This window comes from Ailuropoda melanoleuca, chromosome 11, assembly GCF_002007445.2.
Source record: "Ailuropoda melanoleuca isolate Jingjing chromosome 11, ASM200744v2, whole genome shotgun sequence".
In the NCBI taxonomy this organism is placed as follows: Eukaryota; Metazoa; Chordata; class Mammalia; order Carnivora; family Ursidae; genus Ailuropoda; species Ailuropoda melanoleuca.
Window position 1 is genome coordinate 91,670,268 of NC_048228.1, and position 9,728 is coordinate 91,679,995.

Genomic DNA, 9,728 nt, shown 5'->3' on the forward strand with positions numbered 1-9,728 from the left:
CATAAAATGAAGATTTCTGCAAATACCTAGAAATTAAAGAAAATGTTGTGTAAATATCATTGCTAGCAATAGTTACAACAGAAGGAAGGGGAGAGAAATGCTCCGTAGAATATCTGAATGCTTAGAATAATAGGATATAATGAATAGAATATCAAAATATTGACAAAACTCTGCTAGTACACATTTCCAAAATATAGCCTGGTAGAAATGGGTATTTCAACTTTGTTGATACAAATATTTAATAAGCACCTACTATGTTCCGGCACCTTGATATTCTTCCACACCCCACTTTCTCTGCACACCTATGGAAGTTCTTGTCTTAATATATAATGCGCTTTCACTCTGGTAATGAATTAATAGTTAATTTCGTCTCAGTGAAAGGTAGGGATTTTCCTGGCACTGTCTCTCAGTGTTGAATAATTTTTAGTGATGTAAAAAGCAATGTGTCAGGGAATTTTTAGGATAGTCAATAGGTGAGACTCTCCCCATTTTGTAGGGATGGTTTTTTGTACTTAGATTTTTTTCCTGATCATAACAGTAACAACCCAAACTTCCAATTCTGGCTATATGGGTGGCAGACCAGATAGTTTCATAAATTGTCCTGCTGAAATAACCTAAGAAGGAGGGATAAAGTATAGCTAACATTTTTATGATATCTGCAAAAAAGCGAGTGTGGTTTCCAGGGTCTAAAAATAAATAAGGCGATGGAAAGTGGATGTGAAACATAAGCTGACATTCTGCCCTGAGGGTGTTTGCTGAGAGCAGAAACTTAGATTCTGAAATTTTGACTACTGTGCTAGGGACCAGAAGCCAGGATTTGGACCCTTGCGATGCAGGAAGTTGAAACTGAGACCCTAATCTGAAGCTAGAGCCCTGAAGGGGCTGTATCCTCTATGGAAAAGTGAGTTTAAAAAAAAAAAAATCCCCCTGTTGGCCAAGAGATTTTTCTTAGCCTCAGCTCTCATTGGGGAAAAATGTCTCTCTTTCCCTCAGATTTAACAACAGCCCTGCCCTCATTTAGCTTTGAGGTTGAATTTATACTGTCTGAGTGATCTAGATGAGATATTAACTTTAGAGGTCCTGGACTGATGGTACTCAGAGTGTTTAGAAGATGGGGCTGTAAAAACTGTCTGGAAAAATGCACCTTTATTCCAGGCCCTGTGGCACTCCACAGTTTCAGATAAGTCTCATGTGATCACACAATCCAGAATTACAGACACACAAAGAATTTAGTTTTTACATATTTAAGAGGCAAGGGAAACAACAAATAGTAGAATAAGACCCTCAAATACTTCATACATTGGAGTTACGATGATAGAGAAGAGGATACAGAAATAAGACAAGTTTAATATGTTCAGTGAAAACATGAACAAGTGAATCAATTAATCTCAAGTAATATGTGTAATCAAAAGTCTGTCAAGAGAGAATTTGGAAAAGGCCCAAGTAGAATGTCTGGAAATAAATATAGAATTATTGAAATTAAAAGTAAAACATGCTCTTTGTAAGAAATTTGAAAAGAATAAATTAACCATTATTCTATCACTAAGAAGAAAGCAATATTAATACTCTTAAGTGATTCTTCAAGTCTTTTTTCTGTGCATTTTTACAAAGTGCACATTGTATTCTATATGAATATAATTTTTATGTTATCATTTGCTTTCTATAAAGTAAGCATTTTCATATCGTTGTGCTGTATAATATATGTTAATGAAGAAAGACCATAATATGTTTCCTTATAGTTGGATTTAATTATTTATTCATTTATTTACTATTTATTTATTTATTTGCAAAGAACATCTCAGAGCGCCCCCCCCCCTTTTTAATTGTAGTATAATTGACACACAAGCCCTCTTAATGCTTAGGCTAGGAACTGGCACAGTGTTACTTTCTCTACATTCTACTGGTTTAAGTGAATCATATGGCAAACTTAGATTCAGTGTGGGAAGGGACTATGTGAAGGTACAGATAATAAAATACATGGTTCATTAGGGACCCAGCTACTATATAGATAGTGTCTTGTTTTCCTTTTTTGTACAATGGTAATATATTTTACACTGTTCTGCATCTTCCTTTTTTCAATAAAACATTTTACAATACATTCAGTATTAACACATATATTAGTTGGGATTAGGATTGGCTGCAAGTAAAATTACAAATTATAGTGGCTTAAGCAAACTAGAAGTTAGTCTTTTTTAAAAAGATTATTTATTTATTTATTTATTTATTTATTTATTTATAAAGATTTTATTTATTTATTTGGGGGGAGAGAGAGAGAGAGATTGAGAGAACGAGTGGGAGGAAGGTCAGAGGGAGAAGCAGACTCCTTGCAGAGCAGGGAGCCTGATGGGGACTCGATCCCAGGACCCTGGGATCATGACCTGAGCTGAAGGCAGACGCTTAACCAACTGAGCCACCAGACACCCAAGATTTTTTATTTTTTAAGTAACTTCTACACGCAATGTGGGGCTCGAACTTGCAGTTCTGAGATCAACAGTCCCATACTTTACTGACTGAGCCAGCCAGGTACTCCAGAAGTTTGTCTTCTGAATTTAGGGAGTCTGGAAGTGGTTGGTCCAGGTCCTTCTATTTTGTTGTGCCACTGTATGTGACTTGACTTTCATTCTCAAGCCAACCCAATATCTAAGATGCTTCTGGAGTTGTAGCCATCCAGTTGCGCTCCAGCCAGTAGCAAAGAAGGAGAAAAGGGGGAAGAAGGCATATTTTTAAGGGCACTATCTGTAATTCGCCCTGATCTTTCCCATTTACATTCCTTAGGCTAGAACATATTTACAGGACCATACCTACCTGCAAGGGAGGCTGGAGAATATACTTCTATTTGCAACGGGTATATGCTCAGTTAAAAAATGAGATTATATTCCTAATGAGGAAGAGGAGCATGATATTGGAGGACCATGGTACATTAATAATTTCCTCAGGTTTTGTACATATGAGTTCAAACTAAGACTTTTTGATATATTCTGCTACATTGTTTTCAGAAAGATTGTACCAGTTAAAGTGTACTGAAATGCCGCCTGTCTTATGCCATTCTCATCAGCACTGGATATAATTAATTTTATATTATTGGCAGTTAGTTAAGATTATGTCGTGTTTTAATTTATTCTTCTTTGATTACTAGTGTGGATTGATATTTTATTCTATTGTTTATTAGCCATTTCTACTTTATTTTTTGTGAACTTTTTGTTCATGTCCCATGTCCATGGAGTAATAGGGCCTATTTGTTTTTCTTCATTGTTTAATAATTGCTTTATATTAAGGCTATTGACCCTTTATCATGTTAATTATAAAGCAGAAATAATGTTTCTGCAAGTCTTGGTATTGGGATATATGAGAGTATCATTTTGTAACTGCAATGAGTAACAAAGAGCTCTCTTCATCATACTATAAGGGGACAAAGATTTGTACAAGTTCCACCAAGATCTGTACATGTTTGAGTTAATAGGCTTCTTCTGTAGTGTTTTAATTGCGGAAATTAGAGTATCTTTATATGAAAGAATCAAAAGAACCAGCAAGGGTGTGGAGAAAGGGGTGCCATGGAGAAAGTTACATACAGCGTGTTTGAAGCTTGAACTGTGAGGATTGATGCAGTGCTCTTTGACTTCTAAAGTGATTTCCAGGGCTTCATGAATTCGGCTTTGTCAGGTCTCAGAAGAAAAAAAAAGTGAGACTCATACCAAGATACGAAATCTCTCCTGACTTGGAGGCCGAGAAGGTTGTAATGATACCACCTATCCAACAGAGGGCGCTCCACAGGCATCTCGGCTGTCTGTCCGTTAAGAGTATTTTTGTAGACACTGTCTCATTTAATTTGCTCAGGCACTCCACCCAAAGTCAGAAGCCTATCACAGCTCTTTAGCACTAGACTATAAAGGGCATGGATCAGCAAGTCTTAAAGAGGGGCCTAGTCTTAGAGATTACTAGATCAAACCCCTTACGTAATAGGGGAAGCGATTTGCCTAACATCCCTCAGCTTGTTAGCTGCGGAAGCACATCTAGAACTCACGTTTCAGATTCATATTAAGCTACCACATTCTCCCTGTCTAGCTGCATCTGAATCTTCACCATCGCCCTGCCCCTGCCCTGAGGGTTTGACTCCTGGCGCAGCCTGTCTTGCAGCACCTCCCAGAAATTCTAAGCATATCTGCACACTGAGTCACCCTGCCCCCTTGTGGCTCCAGCTGAAAACATCACTCTCCTGCACGCTTACGACAAGGGTCTCCGTGTAGGCTCCCCCTCAGTACCAGAAAGTGCCATGCAGACTAAGTCTCCTAGAAACTTGTTGCATCTCAGGAACACTGAAAAGAGGTAGGGGAGATACTGAGGGCTAGTGTGAAAGCTTGGTGAACCGATGAAGAGCAAGTCATGAACGGAAAATGTGGATGAAGAGCAGAATGTTATACTTCATTATTTTTTTCTTTTTAATGTTTTTATGGCATGGAAGCATGGAGTGGATGGGATGAGCACCACATTTGGAGCCAGATTTGGGCTTCCTTCCAGGCCGCATTACCTACAGTGGTGTGACCTTGGGCTGGTCTAATGGTGATCCCTCAGAATTCAATTTCTTCTATGAGTTGCAGCAACGCCTGTCCTGTCCTAATACCCAGCCTTGGTATGAGGCACAGATTGTGTTTCGGTTTGAAAGCACCTGGTAGAGTAACCCACGTGTGCAAGAGATGCTGCCCCATCGATAGGAGGAGCGGCTTTTTACTCCCAGGAGTTGTATTGGGGTAGACCATTCCATGTGCTATCTTCAGGACAATGCACATTTGCAGACTTATGGTGTCCAGGAGGAGCTATGAAATAAAAAAATCATAAGGAACTAGAGTCTGGGGTTATAAATTGAGCAACCCAAACTAACCAACCTATGCGGGACCCAACTCTGTGACCAACCAGTCTTCACGTACTAACCTAGTTTAGTAAGCATCAGTAAAACATGCAATGATCGTCTAAAACCCGTTGGCACCATGGTTCTTGGGTCTAATGAGTTCAAAAAGGGGGGGGGGGAAATACGAACTTTATAATCACAAATGATAATTAACTTTCACCAAAAGTCATTTCTGACAAATCTGGGCAGGAAAGTGCTCAGTGTTCTTATTTTAAGTTCTCTAGTGGGGGTTTGTGTTTAAATATTGAAAAATGCAAAGAACATTTTACAGATGCACGAGCTGAAACTTTCAGAGTTTGTTACTCATCTGAGGCACCACATCTATTAAGAGGTCAAAGGAGGACTTGAACCCAGGGTCTTCCCAGCTCTGCTCAGAATCACTGTTCTAATGGATGACAATTTACTGTTCTAGTATATCAAGCAGGACATTGTACCGGATACATTTTTCATAGTTTTCTGAAAAACCAATTAACTTCCAAGTTCTATATTATTTTCTTTTAAGCAATAGTGATTAATAATGTGTCTCATTGATTCTAAGACAAGCATTCCCCCCGCCCACATTTTAACATTTCTGAAATTGGATGCTTCTTTCAAGTGATGGTGTATCATCATTTAATCGGCAGTATTGTTCTTTCTTTGCGGCATATAAAATGATGGTGCATCTCACCTGTGATAGTTTCTTAGGTTTGATGAAATGCCGTATTAATGACTTGGTTTATATAAAGGATCAGGTAGCATGGAGAAACACACAGATAGTCACAGGGTATTTTGGGGTGGGGTACCAGTGGGGAACAACATTAGCTATTTTCCATCCCTCTCTAATTAAGACCCCCGGCTCTCAAAGACTTAATATCTTAGCTTTTCATCTCTTTTCTTCTCAGTTATCTTTTGTACCACAATCAGAGTCTTCTGCTTAAGGAACTACCTCCCTGTAATGTTTCCCAGCACCTTATATGAAGGTCAGATGCTTGACATGAACTTCAGGATCCATGTGAGTCTCCAATCTCCTTTCTGCCTTATCTCTCATTACTTTCTTCTCTCAGTCAGCTCCTGAGGGTCTTTGATCTCTTCCAGTGTTTCCCAGAGTGTAGGACGATGATTCAAGATGACTCTAGGTGTATACTAACATGACATTGAATAAACTTGAAATACCCCACGAGCAATTTGTGTAGTTTAGAATTCTCTCTCAGCCCCTCAGAGAACCTTGAGGAGAAAGTCTTCATTTGATGTGGGGAGTCTTCAACATTTTGCTAAATTAGCTTCCCTTGGTAACAAAGACAGGGCAGCTTAGACGACAGTATTCAGCTAGAATTTCATTGTTTCGTTTTCATTTATTTGCTTTTATATTTGGGGTAAGAGACCCTGAATTTCCATTTATAGTAGTGATACAAAATTTCCTTTTAAATTTATTTCGGCAAACTTGGAGTCAGAAAAGATTAGTAAGCAAACATGAGTACAATGATACGGAGATACGGCAATAATTATGAATGTGGTAGTCACATGACAACAACGAGGGCAGCAGCTTTCCATTCCAAGTACTTCACTTCTCTGTGTGTGCACGCTCTTCCTTAATCCCACGTGCTCTTTTCCCTGCTCACTAATAATGGGACTCCTTTCCTTTCTCCTCTCTGAAGCTTTCCCTGGCTTCTCTAGTCAGAATTAATCGTGCATGCTCACAGAACATTGCTTAAATTTTGATTTAGTATTTTTGTTATTCTAATCTTATCATGGTCAGATATTCACATGCCCATTATCTATTTTGATTGGAAGCCTTTTACCGGCGGAGACCACTTCTCAATCCATCTCCATGGCTTTTTCAGTGCCTTACATGTGACAATCAGAAAGAATGAATGGATGGACTTTAAATTTATGTTGCAGTGATTTTATGCAATTTCCCCCCCATTCTGCAGAAACCTAGCCTGATTTTAGACAGCTCATTTACTTGGCTTACATTTCAGCCTCAATGTAAGTTACGGAGGCATTTGTGGGACCTGCATTGTTCTTCAGCATAAATATTTTGCAAAGAATATCATAGAATCATCAGAAGCCATTCACGAGGAAGTTAACCCTAGGGTAAGGCCAAAGAAAGGCCAGAGGGAGGGTGTGTGTGTGTGTGTGTGTGTGTGTGTGTGTGTGTATGTGTGCTGACAGAGCAGTAATCCATTGGGTTTAGAGCTGTATCTTCTGGTTGACTTCGCTCTTCATTTGAAGCCCAAAAGACAAAATTCAGTGACCAAAGATAATGGTAATCTAAGCAGAAAGAAAGAGAGATAAATAAAATACTTGCAGTTTTTATACTCGAACAGTCCTGTTATCCTTTTCAGAGTCTTAGATAAGGAGCTTTGCTCAGCCTGCATGGGCTGAAGCAATGGGAAGGTGTGCAGAATTACAAAGATAGGTGCTGTTTCTGGAAAGAAGTCCGATTCCACTACCAAGGTTGTCTTCCCGAAAAGGAAAGCAGAAAAAGACCTGGTACCACTACACCAGCAATTAAGTTGAATTAATGGTGTTCTAATAAAGCCCATTATTTACTAATCTTATCTCCGCTAAAGGGGGGATGATGTCAGGGTGCACCAGTGGCAGGGGAGGTGATAAAAAATGGGAGTCAGATTGATGGGAACACACCTTTTATCTTCTTATAAGACTTTCTAAGCATATCTGGCTACTTTCTATCAAAACTAGCCCTGCTCAGTTCACAATGTATTTGTAAAGAGTATGATGGGAGACAAGTGGCATGAGGCCCCATGGTTAGCCACTTGGTTTTTCTTTCCCTCCTTTTAGGATTCAGCTGTGTTGAGGTACAATCAACGTGATGGTTTAATTGTACTCCAAGGAATGCTCTAGTACAATCAAGACTGACACATGATGATCTATGGAGTGAGGATCTTTACTAAAAAAAAATCTTTGCCTCATTGTCAGTCATTTACAAAGGAGAGTGCGGTTTTAGTGATTGATGGCAATTGGACACATCTAACTGTCCTTCCTGTGCTGTCTTTTTCTTGGATTTTAGTTGGCAGATCTGGAGAATAAGGGCATGACAGTAAAACTCTTATACTCATCAGGTTTTCCTCAGGCATCCCTAGTACTTTGGCAAACCAAATTGGAATGATAATTAATTTAACCAATTTTGCATTAAAAACTAATTTTTGCTTGTATCTTTTGTATCCTTTGTCAGGGTACAGCCCCGTGGTCTGCTGATCTTTAAAAGAATATATAGGATACCTACTTCAGAGTCCATCGAAAGCAATTTACTATTCACATGTTAAATGTATGGGACAGTTGGTCTTGCTACAGCAATACAATTATTCTGGAAAAGAATTTTCAATGATGAAAATGAAAAAAAGTTAAAATAGTCATAATTTACTGCTCCAGAGTGCCGGGCAGCTGTTTTCTGCCTCGATCTGTATTCTAATAAGTCTTTTAAATGAAGAGATTTATGAGATTATTTTAATTTTGATGTCTTTTTAATGCTTCATGCATTTTAAATACAACCTTTTAATAGTTTTTGAGATTGAAGAATTTAATTTTGTTTTATACTGCAGAAATAAATGTATTCTCAGGAGACCACACCATTATTGTAGTTCTTTCTTTCTTTTTTAAAATCAGCATATCTGCTACATACAGCTCAATTGCCAACCAGAACCGACAAAGTCTTTCTTCAGCTGGGGAGGCAGCAAATTAGAAGGAAAGTGTTTGTCACTGTAGTACAATGTAGCTGGCACTAATAGAATTTTTGTGGGTTTAGATATGTATTTACCCCCAGTGGGGAAAAAGATTTCCTGATGAAGATGACCCAACTTTGTTTGAATGAGTAGTCGGAGACGTATGTGAAACTGAGTGTATACGTAACACATTGCTTGTCAATAAAGTATGGCCAAGTCAAACTCAAATTTTAGAGAGATCATTGTTGTGTATATCACTATAAATTGGTTTCAAAATTTAACATCACAGATGATATTTGCCCAGAAACTTATTTTTAGTAAAGTAATAACAGTCCGATGGCATTAATTTTTTAAGGTATTGGAGAAGTTATTGAGATGGATTGAGAATTAGTTCCTGCCCATAAAAGCCTTCCAATCACAACAGATATGGGCATGTGATCTTTATAATAATATTTTATTTTTACCTTTACTTTGTAGGCAAGGAATATTGTAAAGCTAAGGAAAGCCATTATAGCCAAAAGACTTGGAGTCCTCAAAACAGGTCTATTAAAATGCAAATATTAGAATTACCCCTAAATAGAAGATTTTCTGATATTTTAAGGCAAAATTAATTATATTCCTAAATTGCTTTAGACAATTTTGCATGTGTTAATTGGAGTTATTAGAGGGTCATGACACTTAGATCTCCATACCATGCCAGAGAGGTTTGAAAGGCAGACAATTCTTGAATTTATATATTGTTTCAAAAAAGTGAGATATCTAATAAAAAGTCACTAAAGATACTGTCCCAAACAATGTTTAATAACACGGGAAATGCTCTTGATATAAACTGCACATATAGTCAGTCTCTCAACGAAGAGAGGGAGCAGTTTTGGCATGACATAAAAAAAAGTTATAATGTCAGCTGCAAGAAGTCGGAAATAAAATGTGAATAAATGGATGGGCGCATACATGTGTCATGCACACACAAGACATTATTACATCACCAAGAGTATTTATTTTAAAGCTGTGGAATATAGGATTATTATTTTTTTTTTACTTTTTTTTCACAATTGTTCACAATTGTTTTTAGATAGTACCAAAAACTAATAAAAGTACGTCTGAGTTGTATAAGGTCACATTTAAAGGAGTCAGACTTATCATATAAATTGCTAAAAATCCAA